Source organism: Cynocephalus volans, chromosome 10 (genome assembly GCF_027409185.1).
Source record: "Cynocephalus volans isolate mCynVol1 chromosome 10, mCynVol1.pri, whole genome shotgun sequence".
NCBI classification, from domain to species: domain Eukaryota; kingdom Metazoa; phylum Chordata; class Mammalia; order Dermoptera; family Cynocephalidae; genus Cynocephalus; species Cynocephalus volans.
This window is the reverse complement of record NC_084469.1, coordinates 47,239,190-47,260,316: the sequence shown is the minus strand read 5'-3', so window position 1 is coordinate 47,260,316 and position 21,127 is coordinate 47,239,190.

The window sequence follows — 21,127 nt, the reverse complement described above, 5'->3', positions numbered from 1 at the left end:
AATAATTCTTGGCTTGAGGTTGATCAAGCCACACGGGCAGTGTGAATTTGGGCCACGCTCCTTCATGAGGGGCTGGCCTGTGGTTATGAATCCTTAGGGATTTCCCCCCACGAGTAAGAGCCAAAAGAGGGCAAAATTTCTTCCAGTGTCCCTTTGAGGAGGCAGGTTTTTGTGGAGGTCACACATTGAGGGTGTGTTTATACGTGTCTCAGGTTTATGTGGGGGTCTCCAATCTGACTTCTCTTGTCCCCCATTGCCCTGTGTAGCCCTTTAAAATCAATGCTCCAGGCAATCAGGGATTGGCAAAGGCCCGCAGAGCAACAGCTGGCTTCAGTGCTCATCACATCCCTGAATCCATGCTTTTTAGTACTTTTTGGAATTTGAAGATTTTTCTTACTTTCTAAAAACTTGGCTCTACATTTTAAAAGATTTTTTTTTTAATCAAGCATTTTTAGGGACTTGTAGGGGAGCAATTTTCAGGACATTAGTCTACCACATTGCTGTTACTTCTCTGCAAGACTTCTCAACTCATCCAGACAATCTTATTTTTCAAGCCCGCCATGCACATTGCAGACTGCTCACTGTGGCTCATGATGACTTGTCTCTTTAGGATGCGATAAGCATCCTTGCCCACTCCCACCTGGGAGCTTATCTAAGCACTGCTCTTTCTTTAGGGCCAGGCCATGGCCCACTTCCTCCATAATGCCTTTCCTCACTACTTCAGCTTTCATGGTCATTCCTATGTTCTTTGTTAGTATTACCCAGTCATTACCTACCTGTGCTGTAACACTGCCCTATCACGTTATTTATCTTGAATGGCTACCAGTTAAAGAGGGCTTCCTACATGTCAAGCACAGAGTAAAGTACTTTTCACGTATTATATCATTTAACCTCATAAAAACCCTGAGAGGTGACTCTAAACCAGCACCCAATTTTTTAAGTAAGAAAAACCTAGAGTCACAGAAGGTTAAGTGACTTTCCCAAGGTGAGACAGCTAGTAAATTAATAGAGGGCAGATTCATATTCAGGGTCACTGGATTCCAAATTCCATTCTAATGACCATTAAACCAAACCACATTACACATAAACCAAATGTGTGAGTTTCACATTCAGTTTTCACAGTTTTATAGATTGTCCTATAAGGGTGGGGAACACGCCTTGTACATATTTTCAGCATCCAGCACGAAGTTATTTCCTCAACAAATATTAATTACTTGTTTATTAAACCAATATGTATTAAAGCATCTACTGTGTGACAGTATATTAGCTAGTCTTTATGTTCCAGCAGAGATGACAGAATCTAAGACCTTGGAGAGTTCAAACACCGGTCACAGAACTTCTGGTTCTGCCAAGACGGAGTAGCTCCATCCTCCAGGTCATCCCCTGACAACTAAAACCCACGGACATGACACAACAAAGAAGCATAGGTAGTCTCTGAAAGGAGAAAAGAAAAGGCAGATTGCCTTGGGATCTTGGGATTTGAAGAATGACATGGTAGTGAGTTCTCACCGACCTGGAATTGCCAAAGGCATAGACAGGAAAAAAAAAAAAGCATCAAAAAAAGCCTGTTCTGTTCCTTCTAGCTAAAGGACCAGGAAAGTTGTGGCCTAACAATAGGCCTTTTTGGCAATTACCCCCACAATTTCAGCAAGGCTAAATAGGAGGTCGATCTCCCACATCATCCTTGTCCAATTCGCACACGTGCTGTGTGGTGGTCAGCAGGACTCAGAGGGTGGCTGAGCTTCCATTTTCTGCCCTGAAGAGCCAGGTGCAATGATTCTATTTTCCTATCAGGGTAGTGTCTGAGAACCCAAACTGGCAACTGGTCTCCTGTCTTCCACGTGGCAGGACCAGGCTGTGCTCTGACTCCCCCGAGGGTAGTGTCAGCGGGTCCCAGAAGCAAGTTAAGCCTGCACCCCACCAAGCAGCAGCAAGACTTAGTAAGGCAGTGTGAGGTGGGGCTTCAGGCCACACCCATGACAGCAGGCCCAGTGGGGAGCTAAGCCTCCACCCCAACTGGCACCAACAAGGTAGAAAAAGGTGATCGGAAGTTGGCTGGTTGGCAATCTGCTTCCCTCCACCACTGGTGTCAGCAGGGTCTTGCAGGAGCTGAGTGAGATTCTGCACCCAGCTGGAGCAGCAAAGTGGCACAGGCCAGCTCTCCACTCCCCTCCACAGTGGCAGAGGGCCCAGTGGGGAGCTGATCCTCTTGACAATGATTTTTAAATAGCCACTGTAAAAATTGTTCAACAAGCAGTTACAAAACCTTTTGAAACAAAGGAAAAGTAGAAAATCTCAGCAAAAAAATGGAAGTTACATTTTTAAATGAAAGTTAAAGAACTGAAAAATATAATAATCAAAATAAAACAATCATGAGTGAGGTCAACAGAAGCAGAGATGACAGAGGATGGAATCAGTACACTTGAGGACAAATCAATAGAATGCACCCAATCTGAACAATACAGAAAAATACACGGAAAAAATGAGAACAGTCTCAGGGATCTGTGGAACAGCAACAAAAGAGCTGACATTTGTTTCCTCAGAGTCCCAGAAGACAGGAGAGAATGAGATGTAAAGAAAATGTGAAGAAATAACAGCTGAAATTTTTCCAAATTTGGTGAAAGACATAAAACTACAGATTCTAGAAGCTGAGTGAATCCTGAAGAATATAAACCCAAAGAAATCCATGCCAAGGATTAAATTAATCCTTAAGTGAAAAAGTAATGAAATTTCTGAAAACTAAAGACAAAGAAAATGTTTTGAAAGCAGCCAGAGAGAAATGATGTATCACGCATAAGGGAAAACCTGTGACAGGTTTTAACCTGAAACCATAGAGGCCAGAAGGAAATAGCACAACATTTTTTCAAATACTAAAAGAAAAGAACTGTTAACCTAGACTTTTATATCAAGTGAAAATATCCTTCAAGAATGAAGAGAAAATCTGACCTCCTCAGATGAAGAGAAACTAAGGCATTCATTACTAGCAAACCTACCCTTACAGAATGGCTAAAGGAAGTTCTCTAAGCAGAAAGGAAATGATAATAGAAGAAGGACTAGACCTCCAGTTGGAAAAGAAAAACATTAGAATGGATAAAAATGGGAGTAAATAGAACAGACTATCTTACTTCTCACAAGTTTCTTAAATCATATTTGATGGTTGAAGCAAAAAAACAGAACAAAATATATAAAATATAAAAAATATATGGTGCTCAATATATGCAGGGAAAATACTTAAAACAATTGTATTTAATTATCTAATTAGTGGGGAGGATAAAGGGACCTAATTGGAAGTAAAGAATCTACACTCCATCTGAAGTGATAAAACTTTGATATCAGTAGACTGTGATGTTATGTGTGCATATTGTAATACCTAGAGCAACCACTGAGAAAACTCCATAAAGCAATGTACTCAAAAGATGATAAGTAAATTAAGATAGGATCCTAAAAAAAAAAAAAAGTTCAAGTAACTCACAGGAACGTAAGAAAAGAGAAACAAGACAGGAAGCTGAGGAAGCATCAGAAAGCAAATAACAAAATGGCAGGTGTAAGCCCTGACACATCAACAACCACCTTAACTGTAAATGGTCTAAAAGTACGAATTAAAAAACAGATGTTAGCAAAGGGGATTTTTAAAATGGGCCAACAATACACTGTCTACAAGAAACTCACTTCAAATTTAACATAGGAAGATGTAAGTAAAATACCATGGAAATATTAATTTTTAAAAAGAAGGATTGGCTATATTAATATCAGATACAGCAGACTTCACAGTGAAAAAAAATACATAATGATAAAAGAATCAATCCACCAGGAAGACATAACAATCGTAAATGTGTACACAGCAAACATCAGAACCTGGCCATATCTGAAGCAAAAGCTCATAAAGCTGAAAGAAGAAATGGAAAAATACACAATTACAGCTGGAGCTTCAACACACCACACTCAGCAGGAGTGGCAATAGAGCCACGAGACAGAAAACCAGCAAAGATGTAGAAGAACTGAACTACATAATAATCCGATAGGGTCTAATCGATTTACATAGAACACTCCACCAATAACAGCAGAAGACACATTTTTTTCAAGTGCTTGTAAAATATTTACCAAGATAAACCACTTCCAGTACCATACAACAAACCTCAACAAAGTTAAAAGAAATAAAATTATACAGAATAGTAGGATTCTGGCAATAGTAGCATCAATGTAGAAATCAATAAATGAAAGACAACAGGAAATCTCCAAACACTTGGAAATTAAACAACACAATTCTAACTAATCCATGGTTCAAAAGGAAATCTCAAAGGAAAAAAAGTGTTTAAATGCATAGGACTGAATGACAATGAAAATACAGCATATCAAAATGTCCGTGTTACAGCTACTGCAGTGGTAAGAGGGAAATTCATAGTACTAGATGTTTACATTAGAAAAGAGGGAGAGCCTCAAATCAATAATCTAAGTTTCTGTTTCAAGAAACTAGGAAAGAAGAGCAAAATAAGCCCAAAGCTAGCAGAAAATAATAAAGATAAGAACTGAAATCGATGAAATTAAAATCAGGAAAACAGGAGGAAAAATCAAAGAAATAAAAGCTGGTTCTTCAAAACAAAGTCTATAAAATTGATGAATCTCTAGTAAGTCTGATGTATGTGTTTCTTAGGGCTGCCATAACAAAATACCACAAACTGGTGACTTAAAATGACAGAAACTTATTCTCTCACAGTTCAGGAGGCCAGAAGTCCAAAATTAAGGTGTTGGGAGGGCTGGTTCCTTCTGCAGGCTTTTAGCAAGAACCTGCTCCCTGACTCTCCCCAAGCTTCTGCTAGTTGCCAACAATCTATGTATCTAGTTTTGTTTTGTCTTTTGGCTTGTGGACACATTGCTCCAACCTCTGCCTTCATCTTTAGGCCACTTTCTTCCCTGAGTCTGTGTGTGTCTCAAGTCTCCTCCTTTCTCTTGTAAGGACACAGGTCATTGGATTCAGGGCCCAACCTAAATCCAGGATGACCTCATCTCAAGAACCTTACCTTATTACATCTGCAAAGACTCTTATTCCAAATAAGGTCACTTTCTGAGGTACAGGGGAACAGAGCTTTTCATCTGGGCCACAATTCAACCCACTACAACCGACAGGTAAAAAGAGAAGACATAGACGAGGTCGGGTCAAGATGGCAGAATAGCCGGTCCCCAGCGTCACTCTCTCCAACAAAACAACAAATTTACAATGATAAAAATGTAACATCAGCCAAGCTGGGGCCACTGGAGCTCGGGTGAAGAGGAGGAGACACCTATGGAACTCATGAAGGCAGGAGAAGCCACAAGGAGAGAAAGAAAAAGCTGCTCTCAGCGTTTCGGGCTGCGGCTGCTTTAATGCTGAGTACTTGGAGCAGGAGCCGCAGAAGCCGCAGCTGTGCCCTGCAGATGCCGTTACTTGGAGGCAGCAGGGGAGAAGAGGACCTTGGTGGCCCCCAGGACAGCAAGACCACTAATAGGATTCCCGTGGACCCACACAGGAGCAAGGAGCCAGAACAACTGAAAAAAGCAGCCACTCAGAGGCTGGTGAGTCATCGCAAGGGACTGGTGCAGGGCCCGTCCCATGGGAAGTGTTTGCAGCATGGGTGGTGGGGGAGACGGGCCCACCAGGAGAACACTGGGGCACAACAAGGACAGCCGATCTGCCCCCCAATCAGCGCAGGACCACTCAGAGGAGACTGGTCGGGAATGCAGAATTGCATGGGGTGCAGTTTGATGAAAAAACTCAGGCCCAGATTAGAGTTTCTACACAACCCAGGTGCACTAAATATCAGAGCTGGAAGTACCTATAAAGTTAACCATTAAACCTTGAGCTGCACAAACACTCTTCCCTAGAGAGACAGCAGCAAAGCAGCAATTTAGCTCAACCACACAGCTCAAGTACTGGTTCGCACAGGAAGTTCCCCCATGTTAGAAGTAAGCAAAGGACAAAAAATTAGTTCCGGCCCAGGCACACCACCAGTGCCTTGGGGCCCACCAGGGGACATGAGGCATGAGGCCAGAGGCAGGACTCTTGCCCACAACCACTCAAACCACCAGCACCCTGGGGCCCCACCCAGGAACCCAAGGATTGGAGCAAGGGACTGGACCCCACTCCCACTTCCAGGCACATCACCAATGCCTTGGGGCCTGCCCAGGGACCTGGGGCATGGAGAATGGTACCAGACTCCCCTCCCACAACCAGGCACCCCACACCAGCGCCTCGGGCCCGCCCCGGGACCTGGGATATGGAGAAGGGGACCAGACACCCCTCCCACAACCAGGTTCACTGTGCCAGCACCTCACGGCCCACCTGGGGACCCAGGGCATGGAGAAGGGGACAGGACCCTCCCTCCCACAGCGAGGTACACAGTGCCAGCACCTCAGGGCCCACTCAGGGACCTGGGGCATGGGGAAGGGGACCAGACCCACCTCCCACAACCAGGCACACTGCCAGCACCAAGGAGCATGCCAAAAACATCTTCTCCATGTGGGCGGCCCACCACAGCCACCACGATAACCATGGCTGCCATGAAGGTGGCTAGATGCCACAACCACCCCACAAATCGTCCGCCAGCCACTGGAGTGCCTTAACACAAGGAGAGTCACCAGCAGAGATAAAGAAAGGAGGAGGATCTCTCTCTCCACAGAGCTCATTTCAGAGTGATGGAAGAGGCATCTGCTCTATGATCATATTGGGGGACCTGATCACACCTCTCAGCATTGGACAGATCTTTTGGGCAGCAAATGAACCATTATCTTTCAGAGGGTGAGAAGAAATCTAGGGTGATTAGAGGGGGGTGGGGGAGGGAAAGGGGGATGGGGAGGGATTGGACAAGGGGCATAAATAATAATTATGATTTATAACAATATATATGTTAGTAATATTGGGAAAAGAAAAAAATAGAAGACACAAATCACCAGTATCAGGAAACAAGGAATATCACTACAGATCCTGCAGCATTTTTGTAGTATTTTCTTATTACCCTTTCAATGGGTGCAGGATCTGTTTCATTTCATTCCTGGTTTCACTGGAGAATTCCACCAGATATTTTAAAAATAATATAATTTTGGGCCGAGCCCGTGGCGCACTCGGGAGAGTGCAGCGCTGGGAGCGCGGTGACGCTCCCGCCGCGGGTTCGGATCCTATATAGGAATGGCCGGTGCACTCACTGGCTGAGTGCCGGTCATGAAAAAGACAAAATAAAATAAAAAAATAAAATAAAAGTTACTGTTAAAAAAAAATAAATAATAATAATAATAATAATATAATTTTTACACAAATTCAGAAAATAGAAAAGGAGAGAACATTTTCAAACTCATTTTATGAGCTAGCCTGATACCAAAACCAGACAAAGATAATCCCAAAAAACAAACAAACAAAAACTACACACTAGTATTTCTCATGAACTTGATTGCAAAAATCCTCAATAAAATATTAGCTAATCAAATCCAAAAGTGAATAAGAAGAGTTATATACCATGACCAAGAAAAATTTATTTGAGGTGTGCAAAGTAAATTTAACATTTCATAATGAATCAGTGTAATCTACTATATGAATAGGCTAAGGAAGAAAAATCATATGATAATATCAATTGATGCAGAAAAAGCATTTGACAACATTCAACACCCATTCATGATAAAATCTCTCAAAAAGTTAATAATAAAGGGAAATTCCAACACTTGGAAAAGAGCATCTACCTAAGAGCTACAGCTAACATCTTATTTGATAAGAACATATATAACGGTCCCCCTCTAAGGTCAGGAACAAAGCAAGGATGTCCATTCTCACCCTCTTATTCAATGTAGTACTGTAATTTCTAGCCACCGCAGTAAGGCAAGAAAACAAACTAAAAGGCATAAAGATTGAAAAGAAGAAATTGTCTATATTTTCAAATGGTATGATCGTCTATACAGAAAACCCCAAGGTATCTACAAAAAAAAAAAAAAAAAATTCCTAGGAAGTGAGGTCAGCAAGGTTGCAGGATTCAAGAGCAACTTACACATATCAATTACATTCTATAATGAACATATGGAAAGCAAAAGTAAAATTGCAATACCATTTACAACTGCAAATAAAATGAAATACTTAGATATACACTTAATAAAGCATATATAGAATTTGTATGCTGAAAATTACAAAATGCTGATGAAAGAAATCAAAGACCTAAATTGATGGAGAGACATACTGTAGTTATGAATTGGAAGAGTCAATACAGTAAAGATGTCATTTCTCTCTGAATTGATCTACAGGTTTAATGACATTCTTATCAAAATCCCAGCCAAGTTTTTTTGTAAACATTGGTAAGTTTACTGTAAAATTCTTATGGAAAGGCACAGGCCCTAGAATGGCTAAAACAATCTGGACAAAGAAGAAAAGAGTGGAAGTCACACTGTTTGATATTAAGGCTTACTACAACAGCTGCAATCATTAGACCATGTGGCATAGACACATAGCTTAATGAAACAGAACAGGAAACCCAGAAGTAGACCAAAACAAATATGCTGAACTGATTTTTGACAAAGATACAGAAGCAATTCAACGGAGAAATTTCAACAAATGGTGCTGGAGCAACTGGACATTGACTTAAACCTACAGATGAATCAGGAACTTAAATATCAAATGTAAAACTAAAAAACTTTTGAAAAAATATTGAAAATCTTTAGAATCTAGAGCTGGGCATAGCATTCTTGACTTTATATCAAAAGAACATGTGTAAAGGAAAAATTGAATGTTTGACCTTATCACACTTAAAAACTTTTGTTCTGTAAAAACACATGTGAAAAGCACAAGAAAAGACAAGCTAAAGACTGGTAGAAAATATTCACAAACCACGTATCTGAAAAAGAGCCAGTATTTAGACTACATAAAGAAGTCTCAAGACTTAACAGTAAAAAGACAATCCAATTAAAAAATGGGCAAAGGACATTAACAGACATTTACCAAAAAGGCTATAAAGATGGCACATAAGCACATGAAAAGATGGGCAACGTCATTAGTTATCAGGGAAATGCAAACATTAAAACCACAATGAAATATCACTACACACCTATCAGAATGGCTAGAATAAAAATATATATATATTGAGAACACCAAATGCTGGCAAAGATGTGGTGAAACAGAATCACTCATACGTTTCTGATAGAAATGTGAGATTGTACAGCCACTCTAGAAAACAGGCGGGTAGTTTCTCAGAGAACTGAACATGTAACTGCCATGTGGCCCAGCAATTGTACTCCTGGGCATTTATCCCAAAGAACTGAAAACGTGTATGCACACAGAAACCTGTACGTGATGCTCACAACACATTAACAGCTTTATGTGTAATAACAGTTATACAAACTTTGCCACATCTGTGTTGTGAAATACTACTTATCAATAAAAAGGAATTATTGATACATGCAAAGTACAACAGTTTGGATGAATCTCCAAGGGAATTACGCCGAGTGAAAAAACCCACTCCTATAAGGTCACGTACCGTATGATTCCACCGACACAACATTCTTGAAATGACAAAATTATATAAGTAAAAAACAGAAAAATGGCTACCAGCAATCAAGGTCAGAAGGGGGGCAGTAGGTGTGGCTATGAAAGGGTAACACGGAGACCCTCGTGTGATAGAAACGCTCTGCGTCTCGACTGTATGGACGCCGATATCCTGGTTGTGATATCGTATCTAGTTCTGAAAGATGTTACCACTGGTCATAAGCTCTGCAGGATGCCTCCCTGTATTGTTTCTTACAACTGTATGTGAATCTACAATTATCTCAAAGTTAGAGCTTAATTTAATTTTAAAAAGACTTGCACACACACACAGTCAGAGGAGACAGAAATGTACAGAGAAGCGTACGGCGCCTCATTCTGAGTTCGACAGAGGCAGCTCTGTGGGGTTCTCCCCATGTCCGGTGAGGAACTAGGAAAGTCTTCCCGGGTGACATGGCCTCTGACCTGATTCCCGCAAGGTGAGGGCGTTCTCTGGGTGAACAAAGAGAGAGAACGGCTTGGGATTAGAGGGGTGCCGCTCGCACACGGTCACGAGGTGAACTTGTCCGTTCTCACCACTTCTGTGCAGCACTGACCTGGGGATTCGTAAGACAATAAGACAGCAACAGGTTATAAAAGGCATAAAGGTCAGAAAGGAAGAAGTAAAATTGTCTTTGTTTGCACATAATATAATTATGTATTTGGAAACTCTAGGAAATCTATCAGAAATAACTGGAACTAGTAAGTGAATTTGTCAGACTCTCAGGACCCACGGTCTACATAGAAGTATCAATTGTATTCCTCTGTAATAGCAACAATTGGAAAAGAAATTTTAAATACCATTTACAAGAGCATCAGAGAATATGAAATACTTAGGAATAAATTTATCGAAAGACATGCAAGACCACTACACTAAAAACGATAAGACATTCCTGAGAGAAACTTTTAAAGACCCAAATGAACAGAGAGATGCCCCATTTCTACCAGAGAAGAGGGTCTGGGGAGGTCAGATAGCGGCCTCAACCCACCCGGTTCTCTACCAGGTTCTTGACTCCACATCAGGAAAGAATTCAAGGGAAGAGTCACAGTAGAAAGTGAGAACAGATTTAATGTAAAGCATAAGATATAGACTTCACAGAGAAAGTGCAGCCTGGCTGCAGAGACTGAGCAGCGGCCCTAGCAAGTTTAACACAAAAAGTAAGAAATACACAGCTCATGGGCAAAGTGCACCCTGGCTCCAGAAAAAGCGAGCAACTTCCCTGCCTTCTTCCTGGATTCAATTCTATAGTTTGGCTGTCCCTACATATTCACGCTATCTAACGAATATTTAACTAAGAAGTTCATGGCCGGTTATGTAACCTAGTTTTGCACATGCTCAGTTGGTCTCTTTTAGAGCATGCTTATTGGTCAGATTCCACACTCAGGGATGAACTCCTTTTCACTGAGCAAGCTCAGCCACCAAGATTACATAAATCTGCTTCCTGCAGTCTCAGTCTCCATGTTTTGGTGCCGAAAGTAGGTGCTACAGGCCACTATAGCTCAGGACTCAGACGCAGGGCTTGAGAGCCAGGGAGTGGCCTGAAACCCAAACCCAGGGAGACCGAGCACCTCTTGTCTCGCCATGTTCATGGTTGGAAGACTCAATATTGCTAAGAGAACAATTCTATTTTAGTCTGTCTAATATTTAACATAATCCCAATCAAAATTCCAGCACACTTATTAAATATAGAATTGACAAGCCAATCCTAAAATTCATATGGAAATGTGAAAGACCTAGAAAAGCAAAACAGCTTTGGAAAAGAAGGAAGTTTCAGGGCATGCACTGTCTGATTTTGAATATTACTATGAACATACAGTAATCAAAACAGTGTGATACTAGCACAGACAAATAAATCAATGGAAGAGAATAGAGAGCGCAGAAATAACCCAGACATACACAGTAAACTGAACTTTGACAAAGTCCCCAAGTTAATTCAATGGGAAAAGGAAAGTCTTCTCAATAAGTGATGCTGGATAGCTGCACAGCAAAAGGGAGGTTTGGGGCGCAGCACGAGCAGCCGCTTGGTGGCCTGAAGTCATCTGCCTGGGCGGGGAGCCACACGCAGTAGCACAAGGCTACGGTCGGTGACACGAATGTGACAAGCCAGGGAGCTGAGAGACGGCAGCGCCCTGAGCATCAGGCTAAGTGTGCATTTCAATCTGTACATAATGGAGAGACCAGATGATGTGATTAATGAACCAGGCTTGATCGTATCAAATGAATGATCAGTGCCTAAGTTGCTATGTGGTGGTCAGGCAAATCCTAAGAATCATGTTTCTTTTCTCAGGCAATTAGGGTACCATTTATGGCAGCTGTATTTGTAATAAGCCCATGCGGGAGACAGGGACAGGCTTCCCTCAGAGTAGGCTTTGGACTGAGGGGAGGTGATAAGGGGAAGAGAGAAGATGAGGAGGTGGCCAGTCCCCTCTGTGAGCCTTAGAGTTTAAAAAAGAGGGTACCTGGGAACCACAAAGCAAGTTCCAAGCTGGAGTTCCACTAGGGTCTAAAGTGCCCTCTGCTTGCGAAGCATCACAGAGCCACAAGAGCAGAACACCTGTCCTCTAGATCATGTTCTCATTTAGTCGGTGCGTGCCAAGTGTCTGCTGTATCCCAGGCAGTGGGCTAGACGTTCCTAGAGGAGACGGAGGGGAAAACACAAAAGAGAAGCAGCGAGCACATGCCCAGAAGCAGCAGCCACAGGGCAGAAAGTCCATGAGTAAGAACAAAGAAATAGTGAGAAAGACAAACAGTAGGGAGAAGTGGAGGCAGGACTGCAAGAGTCATCAAAGCAGCACAACCGTGAGTAAGGAAACAACAGGATGCGGCTGGGGCTCCAGGAAAGATGGCACCTGGCTGCACTGAGCACATGCAAGTGCGGGTCTTGGTTTCCAACAAGAGGAGCCAGGGCTCCTTGGAGAAATGGCTGATTCTGAGGCAGGCAGGAAACATACAAGGTGAGCCTGGAGCATCTTGTAGAGACAGAAGGTAAGGAAGGGCTTAAGACACACACACGCACACGCACATACACGCACACACACGCACATACACGCACGCGCACACGCACGCACACGCACGCACACGCACACACACACGCACACGCACATACATGCACACACACGCGCACACACGCGCACACGCGCACACACGCGCACATACACGCAGCGCACACGCACACACACGCGCGCACGCACACGCCCACGCGCACACACACGCGCACACGCACGCACGCACACACACACACACACACACACACACAGGTAGAGGTCTGTCAAAGGGGCACAGAGGCCAGAGCTGGAACGGCTTCAGCAGCAAATAAATATAGTGTTTAATTATAACCCAAAGCGTAACATACTATCCAGGAGTCCATACCAACTTAAATAAAGAATTGAATAAGTTAATGAACGGAGGAGAAGAGACGAATCTCCCACGCAGAAGAATTCCAAATAGTTTATGTAGATCCTCCACCCTCGGAGACAGGAAGCGTAACTCCCGCTCCTTAAGTGTGGGCTGCACACGGTGATGTCCTGCTACAGAGTGCAGTATGGAAAAATGGAAAAAGAGAGTAACTTTACAGAGAAGGAAGCTGACAAACACTGTGTCAGCCAGGTGACCAAGGTCAACAGCAGCAGTCTAAGCTCATGCTGGTGTACAAGCCCTTGGTGCAGGCGCAGCGAGAGGAAAATGACACTTCACTTCTGTGCTCTTTCCTCAGCCAGAAGCCCTGTCCCATCACAGACAAGACGACACAATGTCCAGTGGGCCACCCTACAATACACCTCACCAGTACTCCTCAAAAGTGTCAAGGTCATCAGAAAAAGGAAACCTTATCACAACCAAGAGGAGCCTAAGGTGACATAGCAACTCAATTGTCCTGGATGGAATCCTGGAACAGAAAAAGGATATTAGGCTGAAAAAAAACCTAAGGAAATCTGAATAAACTATGGGCTTCAGTTAATAATAACATCACTATTGCTTAATTAACTGTAACAAATGTACCCTACTAATGTAAGATATTTATAACAGGGGAAGTTGGATCGTGGGAGTGGGTGGGAACTCTATGATCTGCTCAATTCCTCTGAAATAGAAAACTGTTCTAAATATACATATGAGAAGTACAAATCTTATAAATCAGGGAGAGAAATTTTAAAAAGAGATTAATAATGAACGCAGCCCCCAATACGATGCAAAAATCACCACAGGCTGGGAAATTGCCTTTGATGCAAAATAAAACAAATAAGATGTTTTTTTAGAGGATGGAGCAGAAAAGTGGAGAGCAAAACTGCTTTCTGATGAAGAGGCAACAGGAAAACCCCATCAGTAACTGAACTTCCAGATCCTCAGAGCATCCATGTGACCTGGCTGGATGAAACGGTTTGTTATTTTCTCCAATTTCCAATGTTTTCCTGATAGTGAAAATAGCTTTCTAGCAACTCTCCTGGAAGTATATAAGCCCAAGGAGACGGCTGGACACAAACCGGGGCCACACTGGGATGTTAGAAAGCCTCGAGCGGGGTGGCCAGGAGTAGATGCCTCAGCTCACCTACGATAAACCCTCATGTGCCCGCCACCTGGGCGCCCTCCACCTAATGGAGGAAGGAAGGGAAGGAGGGAGGAAGGAAGTTTTTCGGTGTGCGGTGGGACACTGGCAGTTTTTTATCAGTAGACTGGCATTCTCAGAACCATGCGTTAGATAGATGACAGCTTAAAGGAAAAGAAAGCTGGGGTCAGGAAGGCCTATTACAACAGTGCCTCTCAGCTGTCGGGTGACAGAACCAGCTGGTGAGCTGTTGACACAGACCCCCAGGCTCTGGCCCGGAGATTCTGATTCAGTAGGTTGGGGTGGGGCCTGAGAATGTGCTTTTCTAGCCAACTCCCAAGTGCTGCTGCTGCTGGTCTTGGGCCTCCCTTTGAGGAATACTGAGTCAGGAGGACTTTGTATCAGTGCAGGCAAACGGTAACAGTGGCCTCTGCAAGTAACGAGGGTGAGAACAAGGTGGTGGGTCAGCAGATGACGCTCCTCTTCTTTTGTGATTCAGGACACCTTGTGCTGTCTAGAACCTAGTGCACAGAGACTGTGCTAGGGTCCCCTGGAGTACAGGACTGAGTGTGCTCGCACACTGCCTGAGACAGAGGGTGGCTTCATGAGCAGCTGCTGGCTGAAGAAACGATTATGACAGGACTTAGCGTCTGAGTATTGGGAGTTGCTAGGTTTGAATGTTTATGTCACCTCCAAAATTCATGTGTTGAAACCTAACTGCCAGTGAGATCGTTTTAAGAGGTGGGGGTTTGGGAGGTGATTAGATTTTGAGGGTGGAGCCCTAGGGGATGGGGTCGAGGCCTGTACGAGAGGCTCCACGCAGTGCTTGCCCGTGTCCTGCCCTCCGGCCTCCCACCATGAGAACGCCCCGTGCCCACGCGCCCTGTGGGACACAGACAGCAGCCCTCGCAGACGCTGGGTCTGCCGGCGCCTAGACCTTGGACTTCCCATCCTCCGGAGCTGTAAGAAAATTAATTTCTGTTCTTTATGAATTGCCCAGTCTGTTGTACTTTGTTGTAGTCGCATAAACAGACTAGGACAGGAGTGAAAGTCAAAAGTTTTTTCTGGCATGTGGGGAAACCGGGGTGTCATGAAAGGGAATAGAAATAAAAGAGAAGCCTAGAACACAAAGTAAAGGAATCAGTCAGGGTTCTTATCATAAGCAACCGAAACTCCCTCCATCTACTTTGAACAAGGAGAGAATTCATTGAGGAGACAGATGGTGGCTCCTGGCAGAACTCGGGAAGCTGCAGAGCCACGCAGGGAAGCCCCATGGGCAGGGTCATGCCAGCACTGCCCACAGAGATGCCTGTGAGGACGCAGATGCCGTCGTGCTGCAGACAGGCTGCCCTCTCGCCTGGTCCCTCCCTACCTTCCCCAATGGGCACCAGACACTACCTCGCACTGCCCCTGTGCCCATGCTGCAGAAGGGTCTCAGCTGTCTCTCTGGCAGCCCCTGGTGCGCCGAGCCTCTGCCTGGTGTCGAGGGAGGCCAGGAGGCAAGCACATGGTGTCTCCGGCCTCCACAATGGCAGCTGGGCTCAGGCGGGGCATCTCCCAAATGTCAAAAAAGGGCATTGGGCTTCACAGAACGGTTGGAAGGACTCCATTCAGAAACCAGAAATGGCCAGGATGGGGGCAAAAAGAAGTTGGGATGTGTTGTCTCCTTAGCTGTCATTTCCTGGCAGGGGCTACACCTCCCAAAGGAATCATCCAAGAACAGGAGTAATCAAAAAGTCAAAAGCCAACTTAGCTTAAATGAAACTGTGTCTGGTGCAAACTATTCTCATAAAATAAATAAACTTGCAGAGACAGAATTAAGAAATTTGGAGGTAACTTCTGAGTTCGAGTCAATGTAATTATTTTGTTGATGAAATATTTTTTTCTCAAATATAATTGAGAAAAATAAATGAGTCAATGCTCTCATGTGGGACCCTGTGACACAAGAGATTTCTACAATAGTGTATTTATTACAGCAAGATTTTGTTTTTTAGCAAAGTGGCAGTGACTTTAAAGAATCTAATCAATCTGCTTTGTTGAGCTCTTCCAAAGGGAGGGCTGAGATTCCAGAACACGTCACCATTCTGAAATGCAGGTCAATCCAAAAATGGGATTAGGATAAGCAAATTAGCTTAATATCCACATTGGAATGCAAGTCTTCCAAACAGTGGAATATTTCAGTGCTTACAGTTATCCCGTCATCTCATTTTCTACAATGAATGGATCTGCCTAGAGAAGAGCCTAGCTGACCACCAGCATAACCGTACACAGATCTGAAACCATAAAACCTGATGACACTCCACACCCAACTCGTGAGACTCCCCACAGCAAATCCTATTTTTTCTGAATAAGGGGAATTTTTTTCATTGCTAAGTGTAAAATCTACAAATTGTTTCATCCACTTGGACTCCATCTTTCAGCAACAAAAATCTGAAGCTGGCAAGGACACAGACATGTGCAGGCCAGCAACTGCAGAGCTATGCACAAGGCTGCAAGCACAGTATTCAGTGTTACTCAGTTAGCTTTGGTTTTTAGCTTTTAGTTCATATAAGATCATTTATTTTTAGTCCCCAGACTAAAACTAATTTTTTATCAGGGTTGGCTGGCTCTAGAAAAACTATAGAGGAGATCCTCCTTGTGCTTGGCCTCCATCTCATCCTCTCACAGCTGATTTTCCTCCTGCACTTCTCTCTAAGCACCCAGCATTCCCAGCCCCCGCACCACCTGCCTGCCCACTCCTGTAACTCTGAGTGTGGGTTTGGCAAGTTGACTGACCAGGCCACAGGGTCTGGTGTAACTGACTTGTGGATGAGCTTTTATTTTGTCGTCTTGGAGAAAGGACAAAAACCAAACTGTGGGGGTCTAGAAAAACGATTAGTTTGGTGGCTGTTTGATGAGCCAGTGCAGACTGGTTCCCAGTTTGTCAAATAGCATGCGGTGAGCTTCAAACAACAACCAATCTTTACTAAGCTCCTTCTGTGTGCCAGAGGCTGTGCCAGGTCCTGGGATGACAGCAAGAGGGGATCACATGCCTGCAGGTAGCTCAAGGTCTACAAAGAGCACAGGGACCAAGGGAAATAATTACAACACACAGTTAGGTGCTCACACCTTAGAGTTGCCTTGGCACCCAGGTGCACCCATCACTTACCTCACACCATGTCAGGCGTACAGCAGGCTCTCAAAAATATCTGATGAAATAATGAATGAACAAATAAGTGAACAGACAAAACATTATTAAAGTACTAATAGAGAGTGTAGCAGGGGCAATTAACTCTGGCCGGAGGATAAAGGTAGTCTTGTAAGCAATGGTGATTCGAGCTGAGGTTTAAGCATGTCTAGCACAGCGTCTGACCTTGAAGGAGCCCATAATAGAAATCAGATGAACTCAGTCGAGTAGAGGTTCAGGTGGAGAAAAAGGGTATTTGGAGGCAAGGGTGTTCCAGGCAGAAGGGCTTGCAGCATCTTACACAGTGGCTGGCACAGGATAGGACACAGTCAGTATTTATTGGACGAATGAATTAATGAAAGGATGAGTTGGTGAGACTGATGAATGTTGCAGTCAGCATATACAAAGTCACCAGTATTGTGAGGAAGCAGACACATTTAGCAAATGGTGTATTTGGAAAGTTATATAATTATAAAAGAGAAAGAACGAGAGAGTTGGAGCTAAAAGAATAGAGAATTTAGGAAAAGCGTAATGCAAGGAACAGACCTACTTGGGTAAAGAGGAACTGGGCAGGGAGAAACAAATTTTAATGAGACTATGAGAATAAACCAGAGACTACAGAATCAGAGGTCTGGTGGCCATGAGGAATGAACCTAAGCATCACATGTCACCAGAATCAAAGGAGTCTTCAGGTGACAGGGCTCTGAGTAGAAATAGCAGTGTGGTAAGTTATTAAGGAAAGATAATGACTCCAAGGATGTTGGTTTGGAAGGTGCTGACCGATAAGGAAAATAAGAATAGGAAGAGTCAGGGAACAATTGTCTTTAAGCTAGGGCAAATCCCAGTGAGCTATAGCACACCATGTATTAGCTATAGATTGCTGCAGAACAAATGACCTCGAAACCTGTGACTCTAAACAGCAGTCAAGTTGTATCATCTCACACGGTTTCTGTGAGTAAAGAACTGAGGAGCAGCTTGGCTTGGTGGTTCTGGCCCAAGGTCTCTTGTGAGGGCACAAGAAATGTGTTGCCTGAGCCTGCCTCATCTGAAGGCTTGACCAGGGCTCTAGAGCAGCACGGACATGTGTTGCTGGGACGCTTCAGTTCCACCCCACCTGGGGCTTGCTGCAAAGCTCCCTGACGTCCCTGTGATATGCACCAGGCCTCCCCAGAGCATGTATTCCCAGCAAGGGCGACGTGGAAGCTGCAGTATCTTTTATGACCTGGCTTTGGAGGCCAAGCCCCATCATTTCTGCAGTATCCTATCGACTTCACAGATCAGGACTATCCAAAGTGGGAGAGCCTCCACAGGGGTGGGTGCCAGGGGACAAGAGTCATTGAGTGGCTTACAAAAGACGCTATGGCAGAGGCTGGTCACCGCAAACTGCACTCCATAATTACCCAATCTGATGTAGTTCTCTGGATTTCTCAGGCAGGCTTAATAAAAGGTGACGGAAGAGGCCTTGCATGGCTCCAGGCTTATGATGTGTTCCCCAGAGCTGGTAATCCCTTTAAAAGGAAAACACTGTTTCTTAAAACTTCCAGCCAGCCTTCCAAAGGTGAGACTCACTGGCCTGGCTCATGTGATTATGGAGGCCAGCAAGTCCCCAAATCTGTTGCCTGCAAGGCGGAAAACCAGGAAAGTCAGTGGTAGAATTCAACCGAGCCTGAAGGCCTGAGGACCAAGGACAAGGGAGGGGGCATGAAACGGGAGATGGGTGGGCTGGAGAGACATCAAGCCTCACTGACCATTCCACTCAAAACTCTGTGTGTGTATAACTTTGATAAAATTAGGAACTAAATTAACACATGTGGTACGGTCAAAAATACCTCATTTAGGCTAGTGGTGATGGTTGCACAGCACTGTGAATGTACTTAATGCCACCAAATTGTCCACTCAAAAGTGGAGAAAATGGTCAATTTCATGTTATGTATAATTGGCCACAATTAAAAAACTCATTTATTCTAAAAAAAAGTATGAAGAATATGCAAGAACCGTCACCATCATCGAATGGTGGATGACAAAGACCAGGCGGAAGCGGGTGGAGGGGTGCTGGGAAGCAAGGCCGGCGCAGGGTGCGGTGAGCAGCAGGGGCAGCTCGGCCCCGTCCTGGGTGCTAACGAGGGTCTAAGGGATCTGAGCTAGCTTGACTTTAGCTGGCTGAAAATGTAATCCCCCCCAAAAGTTTTCCGCTGAATGGAAGAGACGGCCCTCTTCGAAGGAATCAGATTCGTCTTCTTTCTCTGCTGGACAGTGCTGCACGCCCGTCTCTGAAGATGCTTCTCTGAACAGCAGCTCTCTGAGCTGGACAGACACCTTGCTGGAAGCCTCCTTTCTTCAAATATGTGACCCTCCCTGGTGGAGCAGCTTTTTCCTGTCAAGCACTTTTGTAAGAACATTCCGTCTTGTTTTATTCTATGTTGACTTAAATGTTTGACTTAAATACCAGTATACTTAAAGGTACTTAAATGCTGGACTTAAATACCGGATGCCAACACCGGGTTTTCTGGGAGGTGGGAGGGGTAGAGTTTTCACTGTCGTGAGTACGGTCACCTGCATCTGACCAGTCACGCGTGAAGGTCCGGCGTATTTTACATCCCTCCAGTGAAGTCTTCTCTGGCCATCCCAACCTGGAGAGAGAGTTCATTCTGCTCCACTTGTCTGACGCATATGACAATCCAGAATGTTCTCTCGGTTCTTCTAATGTGTGGACTTGTTTGTTCATTGTGTACTTAATACATTTTTTCAAGCACTACCATGTTGCACTCTAGCAGGTCACTACAAAGATACCAGTGGTGGAGAAGATGCCTGTAGAAATCATTACAGTTCAGAGTGAAAGTACTAGAAAGTCAGAAAAAGGAGCAATTAACTCTTCCAAGAAAAGAATACCAGATGAGGGTCAGGGCAAGGAATCTTGAGCTGATTTTTGAAGGATGGATATGAGGTTTTCTTTATGATGTAATCTTTTAACTTCAATTAAATCGTAAGCAACTGAAGACAGGTACCATGCCTTATACTTCTCAGTTCCCCCTATACTTGTCAGCCTTGCATGGAATAAATATGAAGTATATATTTTTTAACTGGTGAATACACGAACATAAATGAACAGAGACCCAGACTTCTTAGCTCAGAAATTCCATTTTCACCGAGCAATTCTCACAGATGTCATTAAGTTTTACATACTTGGGTTCTGTGACCCACACTGAGATAGTTTAATGTGACTATTAACCTTTTTTGAGGATGTGATACATGTTGCCAAAATAAAGATGGGAGCATCTCAGGCAATATGGAGTTAACAGCTGCCCCTCTGTTGTGTAAAAGTGTGAATCTTACTTCCTTTAAACATTTTCAACTTAGGGATAGAAAATATTCCTCGAAACGTAGATGAAGTCAATGCCACAAAGATGTGAAATATTTCAGGCTCACCTTTAAAAATTAAAGTGCACAGTGATCCTGTGGGGCAGGTCATTATTGTTAAAAGTAACTTTTGGGTGTCCATCTGCTGTATGTCCACAACCCTGGCTCCACGGGAAACACCGCCGGAGCTGAACAGTACGTGCTCGTGAGAGCATCGAGTACCAAGCCCAGGAGAGAGGGAAGTGCTAGCACAGCCGTCAACAAACCTGTGAGACACAGACCATAACTTCTGCTCCTCTGTGGGTGTCTGGCCTACGTACCCACTTGCTATTTTTACCTCTGGCTGTTTCATGAATCAAGGGGGAGAAGAAGAAATATAGGGATGGAGGGTGTTTGGTGTGTAAATGGTAACATCACACCCTAAGCTACCCAAGTGGTGGTTAGGAAAGAGGTTTCTGGCCTCTGGTTTAAAAACCAGGCTGATCCTGGTTATTCCACTCTACTTTTAACATAGACTGGAGGTAAATCACACATAAACTA